Genomic DNA, 19,519 nt, shown 5'->3' with positions numbered 1-19,519 from the left:
CCTGTTATTAATCATCACTTCAGACATATCAGGTTCATAATTTGCTCATCTACTTTCAAATAACTAAAGTATGTTTTAAAATTACTTATTCATTCTACTGCAAATAACTTTCTAGTTCACAGTATATTTTTGGCACAGTTAGTATTTCTACTGAATTTCAGGTAAGACTATAAAAGGTCACTATTTTTTACTACTAAGAAGTATTTTTGGTTTAAATTGAACTATTTTCCCCTTTAAAGTTTTAAAAAAGACAAGTTTAATACAAAGATGAAATAACTTTAAGAAGCACATAATGAAAATATATATAACCTATTGTCCTAAAGTGCTGAAAACAGAGTCACATTCGTAAAGTAGTGTAATATATGAGCATCTGGAGTTGAGGTATAATAAGAAATGTGCTAAGTGTAAACAGCTTTCTCCTCTTCATCAGTGAATCACTTAAAGCAGTGGTCCCCACCCTTTTTGGTGCTAGGAACCACTTTCGTGGAAGATAAATTTCCACAGGTGGGGGTGGGAGTAGGGTGTGAATGGTCTTGGGATGATTCAAGCCCATTACATTTATTGTGCACGTTATTTCTATTATTATTACATTGTAATATATAATGAAATAATTATACAACTCACCATAATGCACAATCGGTGGGAATGCTGAGCTTGTTTTCCTGCAACCAGACAGTCCCACCTGGGGGTGATGGGAGACAGTGACACTGAAGTGTGTTGTCTATGTCCAGTCTACTCCGTAATCTCGTTTTGGTTGCGGTCACTGCAGAAAACCCTGCTTCACAAAGATAGGATGTGGGAAATGGAAGCAGGCTTTTCAGAGCTTTTGTGGCAAACTCAGGATATCCCGCCTTGACTTGAATCCAGAATGTATGGAGATTTGAAGTTGTCTCAAACATACTTTAAGGCCACTGTCATTTGCAATTGATCTCAAGCAGCTGATCCTCTTCTAGCACAAAGTAGATTCACCTGGCTTATTCACGAATGGGTCGCAGACCCATTTCTTCCCAGTTCAGGGGCCTTCTGCGGTTGGGAAGTAATGCTCGAACTCCTTTGAAAGCTGAGCTAGGTGGTCATGTGCCAGCTGGGAGAAAGAAGGCCCTGGCTCAGTCCCTTTCAAAGTCTCTGCTAATGTTTGAAACATGTCAGAAACCCCAGTGTTCACTCATCGCCCACATAATTCCAGTTTGGCTTTGAATGCAGCCACTTTATCTGCTGACTTGAACACAACTGTCATTTTCCCCTGAAGCAACAGAGTGAGTTCACTGAGCAGGCTGAATACGTCACACAAGTAAGCAAGTTTTGCCACACATTCTGTGTCATTGAAATGTGCTGCCAGTGGTGACTGTTTTTCTAACAGAAATCTCTTGAGTGACTCTCATAACTCAAAAACTTTGGCCAGTGATCTACCTTTAGAAAGCCATCTCACTTCAGTGTATAAGAGAAGATGTGTGTGCTGTGTCCATCTCCTCACAGAGCTGCACGAAAACAGACGTGAGTTAAGGGCACGTACTTTAATGTGGCTGATGATTTTAATCACATCCTGCAAAACGTTAAGTTCAGGTGACATTTTTTTGGCTAGCCAGCATTTGTCTGTGGATGACACAGTGCGTAGACTCACATTCAGAAGCCACTTCTTTGACCCGAGCAATGAAACCAGGAAGCCATCCAGGCATGGCAGCCGCTCCATTCGTGCATATACTGACACAAAATGACCAATTCAGTTTTCCTGATATGTAATCAGTCAAAGACTTGAATAGTTCTGCAGCTGTGGTGTTGGTTGGCAACAAAAGTGCACATATCCTCGTGCACATCCTCCTGAAAAATGTATCACACAAAAACAAGCATTGTTGCCTTGTCAACACCATAGGCTCATCAATCTGGATTGCGTACTACAGTGATTCATTAATCCTCTCTAACAACTGTACCTCCATATACTCTGCTATTTCATCAATTCATCTAGTTATGGTGCTAGTCAAAAGAGGAACACATGCCACATTTTGAACTGCAGCCTCTCCTCAAAGTTCACAACAAATGTCCTTAGCAGCCGGCAGGATCAACCCTTCACCAATAGTAAAGGGCTTCCCACCTTTAGCAATGAGGTTAGCCACTAAGAATGATGCTCTCAGTGCAGACACATTTGGTGAAGTGTTGGCCTTCAATAATTGCTTCTGTTCCTCATGTTCACGTTTTTTTTTTGTTTCTTTTGAAAAACTCCAAAGGCTTGTCTTTTAATGCAGGTTTTTGGTCTCTACGTGGTGAAGCAGTTTTGAAGGCTTCTTCATAGCTTTGTTGGATAGCCAATTGCCACATATTATACAAAATGGGCTTGGAGAATGTGAATTACCTGTTGCAATGAACCCATACTTTAAGTAGGACTCTTGGTCTTGTCTTTCAAATGCAGCTTTCTTTTTGTTGAGTCTTAGAGACTTCTGCTGTCTCATCATTGGGTCTTTTCCCCTTTTCAGAGAAGCCCTCCAGTGATGTTTGTTTTTTACTCATTTTGGCTAGGGTTAGCATATGGGCTCACCAAAACTGTGACGAAGACAAGTGCACAGTGCGGGAAAGAGTGCAGGAAAGAGAATTGGTAAATAAAATAATGGGCGGGCCACGTACGGGCTAATATAAGTGTCAGATTCTGAATAAAGCCTGCCACCAGATGCAGCTTGTCACTTACCACTCACTGATTGGGTTTTGATATGAGTCTGCAAGCAATTGATTATGGTCTCTGTGCAGTCAAAACTCTTTGCTAATGTTAATCTGTATTTGCAGCTGCTCGCCAGCACTAGCATCACTGCCTCAGCTCCACCTCAGATCATCAAGCATTAGATTCTCATAAGGAAACTGTAACCTAGATCCCTCGCGTGCAGTTCCCAGTAGGGTTCATGCTCCTATGAGAATCTAATGCCACTGCTGATCTGATAGGAGGCGGAACTCAAGCAGTAATGTGAGCGACGGGGAGTGGCTGTAAATACAGACGAGGCTTTGCTCACCTCCCGCTGGGAGGCCTGGTTCCTAATAGGCTACGGACGGGTACCAGTCCATGGTCCAGGGGTTGAGGACCCCTGATTTAAAGTTCCTATATTTTAAGAAGAAAATGATCCATGTTTTATAATGGCAAGTCTGTCTACTTTCTGAAGTCTGAAAATGTCAGCCTCATTTTAAATGAATTCTGCACCCTGGATTCCATTCTTCTTTGCCCAAAAGACCAAAGGATGTCAGCATGCCATCAATAATCACATAGGACAATGAAAAGAGATTGAGGGAAGGGCTATACAGGAGGCAGGGAGTGTGAAAGCAGAAAGGAGAGAAAACCAATGGTCAAACCTAGACTAAGATTTCTGAATAATCAAGGAAAAGTGTGCTGACAAATGAGCAGGCACACACAAATCAGAAGGCTGGGATGAACCATACTCATTGCTAGCTAGCATCAGGGACTAGAGACCTCCTGAGACATTCTCAAATCCAGAAATTTGTAACATCACTGTATCATCAAATTTATCTCCTGATATGCAGGGAGGGATGTCAGGAATCCTTCCACTCCCTTGATGAGGGTTACTCAGGTACAATGACATTGTGAAGCACGCAAGAGAGCAACCAGCAGAGTCTGGAGCAGAGGAACAGAGGGCTGGCCCCAAGAGGGTGGGTCAAAAAAGGACAATGGAACTCATTAGCTGCCAGACTGACCATCACACAGCAAATGGTTCTAAGAGGCTGGAGGAAGGCATGAAAAGAGTCGCCCATAGATCAAAACAAAATTAAGAAAATGGAAAAGTGAAGCAAATATTTACACTGGAAGAAAACAAAAAACTTGTATAAAAAAGACAAGAGACTACTTGGTCCATTGATAAATAATATTTAATAGTCAAAATAATGCAAACAATGAATAGTGATTTAATTTTTAAAATTGTGATACATAAATATTAGAAAAGTGAAAGAAGAAAGGGGCAGACATTTACACTTACATAATAATTACATGTCTAATATTTATGATTAATAAATAGTATAACCATGTTATTGAAAAATAACTAGGTGAATATCAGGAAAGAAACCCAGCTATAACAGTTAAAGTGTATGCCTCCTCTGGGAAAAAGAATGAGGCAAGGGGAAGGGGAATCAAAGGACTATTTATTATCTGTCTTTTGGTACTATTTGACTTTAACTACTTGCATATTAATTTAAAACAATTTTTAAAATTTGAAACAGTGTCAACATTAAAAATTGTTAGTGAATTCATATTATTAGGTAGGGAGAAACTAGAATGCTATGTATAAAGACTATTTATGCAGCATGATCCCACAGCAACAGAGAATGAAGGCCAAAACACTGTTTCTAAGTGGTGAAATTTTGGAGAGTCTACCCTTTTTCTTATTCCATATTTTCTACTGTAAATATAAATAACACTTTTATTAGGGGAGAAAACGTAATTAAAAAAAAATAAGCAGGAGGAAAGTAGTCAGCTATAAATAGGACTTAAGAAATAGGAGTCAGAGAGATAAAAGGAGACAAAGATAAAAGGAGACACACACACACACACACACAGACACATCCTAACAGCATGGAAGAAAAGGAAATTCACCAAGAAAGGGGTAGTCAACTGGGTTAAGTGCTGCTTGGGCAAGATGATGTGTGAAGACCCTTCATTAGGAAATGTTTCTTCACCAGCAAAGCCTGAGCAGAGCAGTGGGAGAAAAACAGCAGGGGTGTGGGGAGCTGAGCAGAAAACAGGGACTGAGGAAGAGGAGATGTCTTACTGCGACCTGGCATTTCCCATTTCCACACTTCAACCACCTACGACAGGTAAAACGTTCTCACCATTTACAGCCCAACAGTATTTTTATAAACAGCCATTAAAAGTGAATATCTGTTATAGGTTTTTTGAAAGTCTATGAAAAATACGTCTAATTTACATATGTAGCTTTTAACCCCCTCAAAAAATTCCAGTAAATATGTTCGTCATTGGAGATATCACTTTTGCTTTCCCTCTGAAGTTTTTAAAATTTGATTTGGTAACCATGTCTGTTGTCACCGAGGTGCCAGAAACCTAGCAGGAAAGAAAGCCAGACAACAAATGCTCTAAATTCCTTTGCGTCAACACGTTCACAGTGGCACCAACCAATCTGTGGGCACAGTAACTGTTCATAAGCTAAATTCACACATTTTAGCTACAGATACACCAACTTAACCCTTCCAAAATCCTAGGTAGATGCCATCTGGTATTAATGATTTCCACACTCTTAAATTGACTAAAAACAGTTCATGTATATCCAACTGTTTAATCTAGCATCTCTAATGTGCCTATTTAAAAATGAAACTGGAAGACCAGATTTCTCTTGTTTCCTTAATAATGACCAGCAGCTAAAGAAGAATGGTTTACATTGTTAGTTATTTTTCCAAAGAAGGGTAGGAATGGGGTGGGGTAGAAAAGGTTGTGGCCAAGGATTTAGAGCCATCAGCACTAGAGTGAGACCTGAGGAATCCAGACTCCCCTAACCTTAATTTCTTCCTACTATATCTTGTTAATGTTTTGCTAGACATAATTATGTTTTTATCATACACTTTTGTTTTACTTGATAAACAACTTTAAAAATTATTTCTCGATTCCAAATGGCAAGAAAATTTTGTAAGCCACATGAATAACATAGGGCTTAAATGTGATGAGTAGAATTTAGTTTCTGATACTGATATTAAAAAAAAAAAGTTAATAAACTTTGAACCTGAGAGGGAAGGGACTCTTGGCAAAAATCCATCTACCTACATCCAGTATCCAGCTAAGAGTTAAGGCAGGAGGCCAAGGGTCAGGGGAACCAACATTTTGAGCCCGATACCAGAAACATTTTAGAGTATAGAAGCTGGTTCCAGCAGGCACACCAGAGGAACTCAAGATGGCCAGGGGTGGCGGGCAGCGGGGAAGGAGCGGGGGGGAGTTGTTGCTGGAGATAAAAAAACCTTTGGTGTAGAGAAAGGGACACATATCATTTTCACCTAACAAGGAATTTTTAGCTTCAGAAAACTGATTTGTCAGACACAAACTCAAAAAGATTAGGATAGTTCAATTACATTAAAACTGCCTTCATGGCTGTAAGAAATGTAACTCTAAGAAGTTACTGTAAACAGTAATTCAAAAGGAGAAGTTTGTATATGTGAATATCCAGTGATATATAATATTGGAATATTTGAGATGGTACATAAATTTCATAGCTAAAATACATGGTTTCTGAAGGAAAAAATAGCTTTACTGTATCTGGATGAAACTTTTGTTTTTGTTTTAAATTACTTAATTAAAAAGCAAAATCTTAGGTTTCTGGGTGTAGAGGAAGTAAACTGAAGAGATTTATTAAGATCAGTGCCCTGGAGACCCCTCCTTTCACCAGGCTCCAGCCTGGGGTACCATCCTTCTCATGGTGGGACATTGGCTTCTGATTTTGCCTTCTCGCCCCCAATGGCGGTAGAGGCGATGGGCCAGGAGGGCCAAAGCCAGGCTGCGTTGACCCTGGGACCTGGCTGAGCTTTCAAGGCCCTCCCAGTGGGTAGGGAATTGGTCTGAGGCTTCGCCCCAGGGCCAAGGTGTTGGGGATTCTTTTGTGTCCCCATACAAGTTCTGCAGGGGGATGGCCTACTGTGGACCTCAGGCTGGAATGGGGCTGGTACCTCAAGGTGGTCTGGAGACCCCCCAGCCTGAGGGAGAGGCGGGAGCCAGGATGAAGAGCAACTCCGAGGGGGCCTCCCCCAAGCCCTGGGCTGCCCTGCCTGGGGCGGCTTTGAAGCTGGACAAGGAGAGGCTGGAGCCAAATCCCAAGGAGGACATGAGAACTCTGCAGAAAGTCCTGGAGCAATATGCCAAGCTCCTGAAGCAGAAGACGATCACCCTGGTATATACCCTGACCAATGTGGGGCTCGCCTTGGAGGTTTTCTCTTTGGGAAGGTATTGAGCTGAACGACCATTTGCTGCTCCGAAGCTCTGCAGCTCAGTTTGAAGAACATGTGTAAACTGCGGCACCTGCTATGGAAGGGGGTGGAGGAAGCTGACCACAACCAGAATCTACAGTAGATATGCAAAACAGAGGCCCGTGCGCAGGCCTGAAAGAGAAAGCAAATGAGTATCAAGAAGTGATTCAGAAGCAACCCAGAGAACATATTCGCTCAGTGCCCAAAGCCCACCCAGCAGGAGATCAGCCACAGTGCCTAGAAGCTTGGGCTGGAGAAGGACCTGGTTCTGAGTATGGTTCTGCAACTGTCTTCAGAGGGCAAACAATCAAGCAGTCACTGTTCTCAACCAGAAGATTTTGAGGCTTCCAGGCCTCTATTCTCAGAGAGAACAGTTTCCTTTCCTCTGGCACCAGGGACCCATTTGGGTACCCCAGGCTATGGGAGCTCTCACATCACTAGGCTATAGTTCTCAGTCCCTTTCCTTGAAAATGAAACCTTTCTCTCTGTGTCTGTCACTATGCTGGGCTCTCCTCGCCCATGCATTCAAACTGAGGTGCCTGCCATTCCCAGGAAAGGGGAGAGCTAGGGAAAAGACCCTGAGAGTTATTCCAGGGCTTTGGGATTAAGTTCTTACTTCACTACGGAACTGGGAACACAATCGGTGGGAGACATGGAGTTTGGAGAACTGGTTGGAGGGAAGATGAAATTCAGTGATGCTCTTGATTTTAATCTCCACATCACTTATCACTTTGATTTAAAGAAGCCTGGGACACAGTAGGTAGAATAAAAAATAAAAAAGAGAGAGATTTATCAAAATCCTCAAATTCAACCCCATCCACTGGAGAGATGAGAAAATAATGGCTCAGAGAGATGCAATGTGTTCTCCAAGGCCACTAAGACAGTCAATAGAAACGAAGAAAAGCCTTCTCTTGAAGGCACAGTGTCTTGCTCACCTGTTCCTGTTTCCAGATATTCTTTGAACAGCTCTTTTTAAATAGTCACAGGCTTTATAATTTCCCTGGCTCAGGAGCAGATTTTAAATTCTTTCACCAATGCTATCAAGAATCACAATATTGATAACAGTGCTATTCTTGGAAGTGACATTACATAATCCTAAGAAATATTCTCTTCATTGGAAGTTAATCAATTTACACCAGGCTCAATGAGAGGAATTCTACAAAGGCATGAATTCCAGAAGGGTGAGGATCACTGGGGGCTATGTTAAAAGCTGTCCATCATGTACTACCATACACTGAATACCTAGATATAAATAAGACATTGAGTGTCAAACAGTCGAGACAGCTGGGGAAGATCCCTTCTTTGTGAATGCTTCTTCATATTCTTTAGAAGTGGGAGATCAATATTGGGAAAAATAAGGAAAAGAGCACATTGTATATATGAGAATGCAGAATGGTACCATCTCTGAAAAAGCCTCAGTAGTCGTAAGACCAAATTAACAGTCACTTTTAAAGGAAACAAAGTGTTGAGAAGTTGAAGGAATTCTAGCAGGGATAAGGTGTGCTAGTTAGTGAGTGCTAAAAGGAGAAGATGCCCCTAGTACATAGTAGGCTCAGCAAATTCTTGTTAAATTAAGCTTTCATACAATTAAGTTTATACAATACCTGTATCTTACAGCTCTCACTAAAAAATACTTTTATAATTTGGTTTCATAGGAAGGTATAAAAATCTACTGTAAGATCACACAGACCAATGGTTCTAAGTTAGTAAGTGGCAGTGATAAAATCTGTGGGTTTAGAGGGAAGAAATAAGAAAAAAAAAGAAGGGTCTACCTACCTAGACTATGGTCTGATTCTATGGAATGAATTCTGAAGTGAATGATTCCATAACTGAACAAACAAATCAACATTTCATTTATGATTTAGGCACATCTGAGGAGTCTTCTACTTATTTTATGATATATTTCATCACTATATTTATTCTCAAGAAAGCTTGTATTATAAGACAAAAACGGACATCCGACCAAGATGGAGGCTTAGACGGACACACTCGGTCTCCCTCTACAACTAGAGAGGAATACAACTACTTCAAAACAAAAGATAACTAGAAATTCCAGAAAATAAAACTACACGGAAGCCAAACGTATGAAGTTATAAACCAGCGGCGCCCTTTGGGCAGGTAGGAAGAGCGAAAGTGGGTGGTGCTGTTTGCGGCAGCACCAGGGACAGCGGCAGGGAGAACAATCCCAGTGGCAGGGAGGACAATCCTGGCTGCAGTCAAACCCCGGCGGCTCGCGACCCCAACGCTGGGAGAGGCAGCCACCACATCGCCTCGAACAGTGAGGCCCAGAGGGAGGGAGGACGGATCCCGGTCTCCTAGCGGAATAACTGTGTGAATCCATCTTGGACCCCCGCCCCCACACAAAGCGCCACAGGGCTGCGAAATAGGTTGCGGACAGGCAACGGTCACTGGATTGTGACGACAAAGCACCACAGCGTGGCAAAAAAGGTTGCGGATCGCTGCCGGTCGCTGGGTCGTGACGAGTACACAGGCACTGCCCCCTATAGCCGGCCCAAGAAAACAAAACGCATCTGTCAAAATGAGGCAGACAACTATAGAAACCCCGGTGGTGCAGCTCACCAGGCAACAGATGAAGAATCTGACAGATGAACAAATAAGAAACCTCTCAGAAGCTTAGTTCAGGGCCATTGTTATCAGGTGGCTTATAGAATTCACAAAAGACCTGGAAAAAGATGAGAAAGAATCGAAAAACACTCATACTGAAAGGAACAAAACCACATACAAGACAGATGGTGAGGAAATAAAATCCAGAGTTCAAATCAACAAACCAGAACACAGAGAAGGAACAAACAGTCAACCAGTGCAGAGAGAAAAAACGGGAAGCAAGGAAAATGATGAGAGGATCAGAAACCTCTGGGACAGCTATAAAAGGCCCAACATAAGAATCATTGGTTTGCCAGAAGGCGAAGAAGATGAACTAGAAATTGAAAAATTAAGTAAAAATGTAATAAAGCAGAACTTCCCAAACTTGGGGAAGGAAATAGATTTACAGGTCCAGGAAGCACAGAGAGTTCCAAAAAAACTGGACCCAGGGAGAACCACCCCAAGACACATTATAATCAAAATGTCAAAAGTTAAAGATAAAGAGAGAATCTTAAAAGCAGCAAGAGAGAAGAAAAGAATCATGTACAAAGGGGTCCCAATTAGACTATCAGCTGACTTCTCAAGGGAGACCCTGCAGGCAAGAAGGGACTGGCAAGAAATATTCAAAGTAATGAAAATCCAAAACCTACAGCCAAGAATACTCTATCCAGCGAAATTGTCATTCAGAATAGAAGGGCAGAGAAAATGTTTCCAGGACAAAATAAAACTGAAAGAGTTCATTAGATCCAAACCACTGTTATATGAGATGTTAAAGGGACTGGTTTAGAAAAAGGAGGATCAAAACTATGAACACTAAAATGAAAACTGCATCACAAGAAACAACAACAGAAGCTAGGAAACTGAAACAAAGGCAAACTAAACAGGCAATGAGAGTGGAAAAAGAACTATAGGTATGGGGAGCATATTGGTGGGAGGTCAGCAGGGAGGGGGAAGGGGGAGAGGGAGGGAGATGATATAGGAATTAAGGAGCATGGTAGGAGGGAATGGAATAGACAGAGGTTGAGAAGAACTATATGCACAACTAATGGACATGGTCTAAAAGGGGGGGACGACGGGAGGGAGGGGGGCCACCGGGTGGAGGGGAGAAGAGGGAAGGGAAATTGGGACAAATGTAACATTATAATCAATAAAACACATTAAAAAAAAATAAGACAAAAACACTTACAAAATTAATTTTTTCTTTCCTTTCTTTCCCTTCCCATTCCATTCCATTCATTCAACACCACTGAGTCCCTATGAGCCAGGATTGTGTCCAGCAGTGGATATACAATGTCCTTATTCAGTGATGAAAAATGGTATAAAGAAAAAAGTGTGTAGTCCTGGCTTGTGTGGCTCAGCGGATTGAGTGCTGGCCTGAGAACCAAAAGGTCACCAGTTCGATTCAGGGTCAGGGCACATGCTTGGGTTGCAGGCCAGGTCCCCAGCTGGGGGCATGCGAGAGGCAACCACACTTTGATGTTTCTCTCCCCTTCTTTTTCCCTCCCTTCCCCTCTAAAAATAAATAAATAAAACATTATTTTTAAAGTGTGTAATTCTATTTGCATAAACTATTCTAACATTCAAAATCTTTCAGCACAAGTCTATCTAAATTTAAACTGAACAATTATATAAACATTATACCCAAATAAACCAAAATTCTAAATTCATAGGTGTTTTTTATATATGACATCTCTCACAATAACTCAGAGCAAGAGTATGGTCAAACAGAGGCCTTTCCTTTTTATATTGAAAAACTAAGGTTTGGATTCTGTTTCTATTACGTACCAGTTGTGAGATCTTAGGCAAGTCACAGACTTCTCCTGGTCTGTTTCCTGGTTTATAAACTGTATATTGATTATATTATATATCTCCAAAGACTGTGGTAAAGACAACTAGCAAATGATAAAATATAGAGAACCACTGAATGGTTTTTACAAATGCGCTTTAAACAAGGTTTATGCCAGTTGTAAACATTCTATTTAAGACCTTAAGGTTTCAGTATGTCATTTGTAATTATTTTTAACTATCACACAAAGCTGACATCATACTACAGGTTGAATCATTGTTTGATAAAACTCCATGTCCTGGCAGCTACGCCCCCACCCCTTATTTACAATTATATCCTTAAATTTTATATATGGATGTTGGTGTAACATTTCATAAGAAATATCACAGGGCTAGAAATAGGTACATGACTATGAAGTTATATAGAAGCCACAAGGAAGATACTTCTGACCATAATGATTCTTTGCATGCAGAGCTATGATTAAAATGATTGTTGGTCAAACAGTCTTAATTCAACCTACAAAGAATGCCATTGGACTCACATGTTTTACTGCCTATGATCCAGCTTCAAACTGTTCATGCTCAAAAGAAACCATCAGTCACTGTTATTCTGTATTACGTGGCAACAGCCTGTTTGTTGCAGATAATACACAAAGGTACATCTTTCAAGTGTCTTTCTAGACTGCTTCCCAAAATCAGTTTGGCATGTAGCAAAGATTTATTTATCATGCTTTATTTATAAAACCCAATTCTCCTTATCAAATTCTATTTTTGTAATTCTTTTAGTTTGAACTCCACTATTAATGATTACATGTTTAATTAAAATAAAAAAATTCAATGTAGCCAAACTCAGAATACACATTTTCTTTCTGTAACAAAGTATAAATGTTGTTTAAAAGTTTTAAATAAATTAAATTACTGTAAACTTTAATTAGATTACATATGCCAATGTATTTTAATTACTGACATTATGGATGGATGTTACTAAACAGAAGCTAATTAATACCTATTTTCATACTCGTAATCAAAACAAAAGTACAAAAGCAAATCTTTGGCCATTACAAACTTACATATTTTTTTAATTAGATTCCAACATGCTTTATAGAAATTTCAATATCAGTCCTTCATTTTACAGATGATAACAGAGGCTTGAATATTTTTACTTATAAAAGGGCCTGGTTTCATGTTAAAGCGCAGTGATGGGTCACATTAAATGACTTTCACTTACTCACTCAAAAAATATACATTAACCACCTTATTACATGTCAGATTGTAATGAACTCCAAAAACACAATGATGAAAGGAGAAAAGACACAGTTCCTCCTTCCCGGAACTTAAATCTTGTAGGGGAGGAGAGACTTCAACAAATAATTCTAAAACTAAACGTAAAATTATGAACAGTGGTGTTACTGGTTATATTGACAGCCTATCTCAGGGAGCAGAGTGAGTGGTTAAGAGCATGAGGTCTAGGATTAAATGGCCTAAACTGAAATTCCGGTGCTGTTACTTTCTAGCTGTGTATCTCTAGATGATATGCTTCACTGCTATGTATTTCTATACATCCTCTTCTGTAAAAAAAGGGCTAATAATACCTGGCTTGTGGGGTTGCAAACATTTTATAATGTTTTGAGTAGTTCCTGGCCACAAATAAGCACTCAATAAACAACAACTATTATTTTAAGAGAAGCTGGAAATCAGGATTTGTATACAGGCCAGGCTGCCAGTTTGGCAGCTCTATTGTAGAAGGCAGCAGGTTACACAAGGCCTTGTAGGTCATGGTCAGGCTTTCAGTCTTGATCGCAGAGCAATGCTAAGCCATGTAAATACGGAAGTGATATTATCAAATGGAATTTTTTTTCCCCTTTTTAAAGAGCTAGCACTTGGGGACAACTGAGTGAGGTACACTGAGAGGAGATATAAGTATGTTAGGCCAGATGGTTTACAGTAACAATATCTTAGTATCTTTTATTCTGATTGGCAATTGCAGAACTTTCCTACTGTAAGCACTCCCTTCTAACAAGCCCATGTGGAGCTGTGCTGGCATCCCACTTATTAGAGGTTTTTAAGTGTTTATAGAACTAGGCAATCTTCTGTTTACTGCACATACCTACAACTACGTTTCAAATAATAGCTCCATAGCTAACAACCTACTTATAAAGGAGGAAAGTCCATTTATTACAACCTTCTAAAATGTCAGTTGATATAAAGTCAATTGTCACCACCTTTATCATACACCAGAGGCCTTATTAGGTTAGGTCCTCTTTGAAAAAGGAATATACATGCATATCCAATATGGACCAGTCAGTTTAGTCATTAAAAGGTCAGTGTGCACAAACAAAAGAAAGAAAAATCTTAAGAATAGACAATATATATATTAAGAAGAAATGCTAGCCCTTGAACTATAAAACATCTCTAACATATCTGCCAAACCAAGACAGCAATGGAGACAGAAGAACCTCAATGCTTCAGTTTTCAAAGGCAAATAAATTGATACACAATTAGGCTGGTATCAAAATGCTTTGAAAACTGTGCAACGACTAATGTTCTTATTATGCTTACTTTTTAATTTTCACACATATACTACAGATTCATCAGTCAGGCTGTCTAACAGATTAGAAAATAAAATTCAGAGAGCTAGTAATAAATTTTACTGGCAGTTTTAAAATATTTGGCAGAACTCTGATGAAAACTAGTATCTTTCAGATTATCTGTTAATTTCTCTATCTCCTAATTTTACCCATATAAATTCTTAAAGTAGATCATAATTCCACAAATTCATCTGGTTGTAATAAATGTTAATAAATTCAATAGTTAAAAACAATATCAACTTTACCCATAGTATTTTTTTTAAATAGGACTTCATAAAAGTTTCAAAATACTACCAACAAAAAACAAACAAAAGACACTCTTCCAGATAGCAGGTTCCTCAAACACTACCTCCATGCACAAAATGTTAATTTCGAACCTGCCACATTGACAGTCTCTAAAATATTATGTTACATACAGGATGGGGAGAAAGCGGGCTTACAGTTGTTCATATGGAAAATAATACAATAATTAATAAAGAATAATACAACAATAAAGTCTGTTTCACGTACTCACAAATGTAAACCTACTTTTGCCCCACCCTGTATTTTGTCACTAATACCCACCTACAGCTAATTAATGTCCAGGTGACTCTACTGCCTCATGAAATTTATTATGAATGATCAGATATCATGTACTACAAACTGAGGATACAAACCTCAACAGTATAAGAACAGTATGAAAGGACAAATGATAAAAACAAAAACAAAAATACATGACCTCAAGAGCAATCTACTGGTTTCACAGAAAGTAAAAAGTAGAAAAAGGATCAAGAAGTCTCAGAATGGCACCAGAAATTATGGAGCATTGAGAAAAATTAACAAAAAAAGAGAACAAGTTAACTGAGGGCAAAAAACCTAGCTCCACCATGAGAAATGGACAAACCAAAAATAATAAAAAAATTAAAAAAAGAAAGAAAAGAAAATCAATCATAGATCCTTAAACTTTATCTCAACTTTTCAAAAGATACCAACTTTCCCAACTCAAGTTATAGCTATTTCTAAAGACACACTAATGAACAGACAGATCTTCACTGGTGACTTTGAGATGGGTCAAATGGCTACTTTTGTAGTCTTAACTTTAGGAACTATTTGCTAATATTTACTATTTTCATACTGGATGGGGAAAAGCTACTTTAAAAATTAATTGGTCTGTGTACAGGCTAAACCTTAAGAATTCCAAAAAGCTTTATACTGCATATAACTTTAGAGGTGAGGTGTTAAGAAAATTGCTACAAATAAATATCAAGTACACATAAAGGACAATGTTAACAGAAATATCATAATATGAATGGGTATACTGCCATCCAATATTCTAAAGTTGCTATTTCAACAGAGGTAACTTGGGTTAAAAAAAAGTTTTTTTAATCCCACTGATATTTTCCGTAGAGTAAGAAACTTCAATAAAATAAATCTAAACCAACACTACCCAACTGAATGTTCTGTGAAGATGAAAATGTATATTTGTACTGTCCTGTATGGTAGGTAGGCACTAGCCATGTGTGGTTATTGAGCGCTTGAAATGTGGCTACTGTGATGACTGAGTAACTGAGCTTTTAAAATTTTGATTAACTTATATTTAAACTCACATAGCAAAATGTGGCTAGTGGATATATATTAGCACAGATAGATAATTAAGGCATAACAGACCACAGTTAACATATCTATAAACTTTACTGATATTACTCTAAGTAGAATAAAACTATCGCCAACATTAACAATAATGTTTTAATATCTGACACTAAGGCTATAAACCAATTTGGCACCATTTCAGTAATACAGATGGTGGATAATGTTCATTTGTATAATTAGTTTTGTTATTTTTATGTGCTATCAGGCAGTCACGTATTTTACTCATACATTATCATTACCTCCTAGAAATTTTTCTTTGTGCAGAAGTAATTATAGTATTTTTAATAAAAACAATTGAAATAAAGCAATTAAAAATGAGCAAAACATTTGAATAGACATTTTTCAAAAAACATATAAAAATAAACAATAAGCATATGAAAATATGCTCAACTGACTAAATTAGGAAAATGTAAATCGGAATTATAATGAGTTATCATTTTACACCCACTAGAAAAGCTGTAATTAAAGACCGACAATACCAAGTTGGGGTGAGAATACAGAGAAAGAACTGGAACCTTCAAATGTTGTTGGTGGGAAAGTAACAGTGCAGCTGCTTTGGAAACAGTTTGGCAGTTTTTTAAAAAAATTAAACATAAAATTATCATATTACCCAGCAGTTCACTCTGGGTGTGTGTACCTTGAAGAACTGAAAACATGTCTACAGAAAAAATACACAAAAATGTTCATAGTAGCATTTTCTTAATACCCAAACACATAAACAACCCAAATGTTAATCAGCTGATGACTAGATAAGCAAAATGTAATATATCCATAATAGATTATTCAGTCATAAAAAGGAATTACCAATTCATGCCAAAACATGAATGAATCTTGAAAACATTATGTGAAGCACAAGGGGCCTAACACAAAAGTACACATATTGTACAATTCTATTTATATGAAATGTCCAGAATAGGCATATCTATAGAGACACTAAATTAGTAGTTCCCAGTGACTGGGGGGTGGGGTGGGGGGTATAGGTAATGACTGCCAACAGATACAGTGTTTATTTGGGGGGTGAGGAAAATGTCTTGCAATCAGATAGTGATGACTGCACAACTTTGTAAATGTTCTAAAAACTAGTGAATTGTACACATTAAAGAATGAATTTGGGGACTCCTATGGGCCCACGAGGAGGACCGGGAGTCCCCGTTCCCCATTCCCCTTGCTCCTACGGGCCCTTGAGTTGTCCAGGAGCTGCCTCTCCCCTCCCCCGCTTTTCCCTCAATAAACCCACTGCCTAACGCCCCTCCCCAAAAAAGAATTAATTTTATGGTTTGTGAATCATATCTCAATTTTATAAAGCACTTATATTTTTGCCTTTAAAAGTTCATTAATTTTCTATTTACATAATTTTTCTTTAAATATGTTTGGGATGTGTTTACTCTAAAGAAATACTGGCATTTTAAGAAATAATTTTGTGTAAAAAGATATTATTTGTAAACAAAGATTCTACATAGCAGTGATTTTCAACCTTTTTCATCTCGTGGCACACATAAACTAATTACAAAAATTTTGTGGCACACCATGAAGTATATATTTTGCTGATCTAACAAAAAAATAGGTATAATATTGATTCATTCACATTGGATGTTTATTGCTGTGTAGGCGGTTGTCATTTTTTTATTTGACAATCTAAGGGAAAAGAGGTCAGTACCCCTAAATAGTCAGATACTGCATGTATTAAAATTTTTTCAGTGTGCCTCTTGCTGCATGCACACTAGTTGAAAATCACTGCTACTATAGGATGCAAATTTTAAAGATTGCTAGTTACTTAAAATTAAGAAGAAAACACCTGCGAGCCAAGTGTCGCTGGTTCGATTCCCAGTCAGGGCACATTACTAGGTTGCATGTCAGGTCCCCAGTTGGGGGCGTGAGAAGCAAGAACACAGTGATGTTTCTCTCCCTCTCTTTCTCCTTTCCCCTCTCTCTAAAAATAAAGAATAAACAAATTATAAAAAAATTAAAAAAAGAAGAAAACATTCCACAGAAATCAGTAAAACCTCTGAGCTGGCACTGACTTCTGAGTCGAATAGGACAGTTACACCTTCCTGACCTAGAGATACAGGATGAGTCTGTAATTGTCTCTCTCCGTGAAGCAGTAGCAGTTCTGAGCTAGAGTTTGAGAAGAAAGATTGAGTCCCTTTCTTTCTGACTTCCTCCTCAGATGACAAGGGACAAATCCGAGAAAGGAAGATTTAAGCCACAAAGCAACCCTGGTTGACACTAGAACTGAGTCAAAACTGTGGAGCCAAGTTATGGGTAAGCCCTGAGTTTTGGGTTTCGACATTAAATCAAGTAAACATGAGAAATGGACTGCAATTTCTCTCCTTAAAGATACAAAGGAAAAGAACAGGGAAGTACAAAATTTGCATAAACCCGAAAGAGAAATCATAAAGTCTTTAGAAATACACTTCTATTTCATGGCTCGGGAAAATAAAGGACCACTTGTTTCGGTCACAAAGTCAAAGACTAAATAATAGATAAAAGAGTAATTAATATTCGTAAACTCTTATTCTGCTGTCAGCAATGACAGAACAAAATTACTACCTGTTGGAAGTTAATAAAGTTTTTTCTCTTAAAATGGATGCTTTTCACTGAATTTATTTTCCAAATTAATAAATATCTCAAGTCTTCTTTTAAGTACAAAAATGTCAAAGTGCCTATGGAAGCTTAAAAATAAATATGTCAATGAAAAATAAAATTTAAGAATTATGCTGCATTTAAAAATTAGCTAATGAGCATCTACATTGATAGAGAGCATAGAGGGTTGAAAAAAATAATGCTGCTTAAGTAACTCCTATTAATGGAAAAAGAAAAATAATAAAAAACTCCTGGAGAATGCTGGCTTGGGAACCCAGCCTAGAAAAGTAATGGAAACAAGTCCCTGACAAAGCACTCTGTGGGTGGAACTTACTAACTCTAATGCGAAGAGGGGGGAAGCAGACACAGGAAATCAATCATAACAAAATTTTCAGCATTTAAAAGTCCATATTTATAAAAATACATAAATGTAGTAAAAATAAAAATGTAATGAAAAGAATAAACACCAACTTTAGAACCCCTAAGCAAATCCGGTAAAACAGGAGTTCTTAAATTTGAAGGATAGTTTCACCAGTGTTCATTACGTTACTCTGTATACTTTTCTATATTTGAAATATTACCTAAAACCCTAAACAAAAAGTCTTATGACCATTAGTGATCACCAGTTGCATTTAGTCCAAAAGTTCAAATTATGTTTTTGACAACTACCAAAATATAATGTAGGTAATTCATACATTGTTTGTGCTTCATCATGTTGATTAAGGTTTAAGCCATTGCTAATAGCTTAGATAATTCAATCAAAATATTTACAAAGCTACTTAATAGAAAAAGATAAAATACAGTACTGCCAAAGTAAAACGGTGGACAGTAGTAGGCAGATGACACATACTAATGATTGCATTTATCTTGATTAGTACAGCAACTCTAAAACATGTGACTGCCTTTTAGAACAAGGAATTTAATGACCACATATATTGTCGGCAATGTTCTAAATGTTTAGTACATTTTGAAAGTCAAAATTATAGTATGTTGTCTGCTTGTGAGCATTTCATCTTACCATATTGAAACTCAATGAGTGGGAGAAACAAAACATACAACATAATGTGATTACTTTTAAGGTACAGAAGTAATTCTTTTGACTCATTCCCTAATTAAAAACAAACTCAAAGTAACCTAAGTAGTGATTCTGGAATAAAGCTAAAAGCCTTCTTTTTCCAACAGCCTCACATCTTCTAGCTAACAGGATTAAACTTCAAACCACACCCTTTCAAACACAAAACTGCAAATTTAAGATCTCCAACCTTTGCCAGTCTATTTTAGAACACTGAAAATGTTTTTGCTTGAACCAGAAATTCCTCTTTAGAACACAAGAGCTGAGAGAATAAACTTTGTCCCTGGCTTATTGGTAACATATATGAAGC

The 19,519-nt window shown here is 38.1% G+C and overlaps 1 protein-coding gene and 1 pseudogene across 5 annotated transcripts in view; one reads left to right on the top strand and one right to left on the bottom strand.

Moving 5' to 3' along the window:
- The window catches only part of PKP4 (plakophilin 4), a 251,341-nt gene that overhangs the window by 207,174 nt on the left and 24,648 nt on the right, over positions 1 to 19,519 (bottom strand). The window lies entirely within an intron of this gene.
- On the top strand, positions 6,076 to 7,516 carry LOC150022084 (POU domain, class 5, transcription factor 1 pseudogene; annotated as a pseudogene).

Source organism: Furipterus horrens, unplaced genomic scaffold, assembly GCF_987537825.1.
Source record: "Furipterus horrens unplaced genomic scaffold, mFurHor1.1.pri manual_scaffold_1, whole genome shotgun sequence".
In the NCBI taxonomy this organism is placed as follows: domain Eukaryota; kingdom Metazoa; phylum Chordata; class Mammalia; order Chiroptera; family Furipteridae; genus Furipterus; species Furipterus horrens.
The sequence above is the reverse complement of the archived record's forward strand: the minus strand, read 5'-3'. Positions and strand labels throughout refer to the sequence as shown.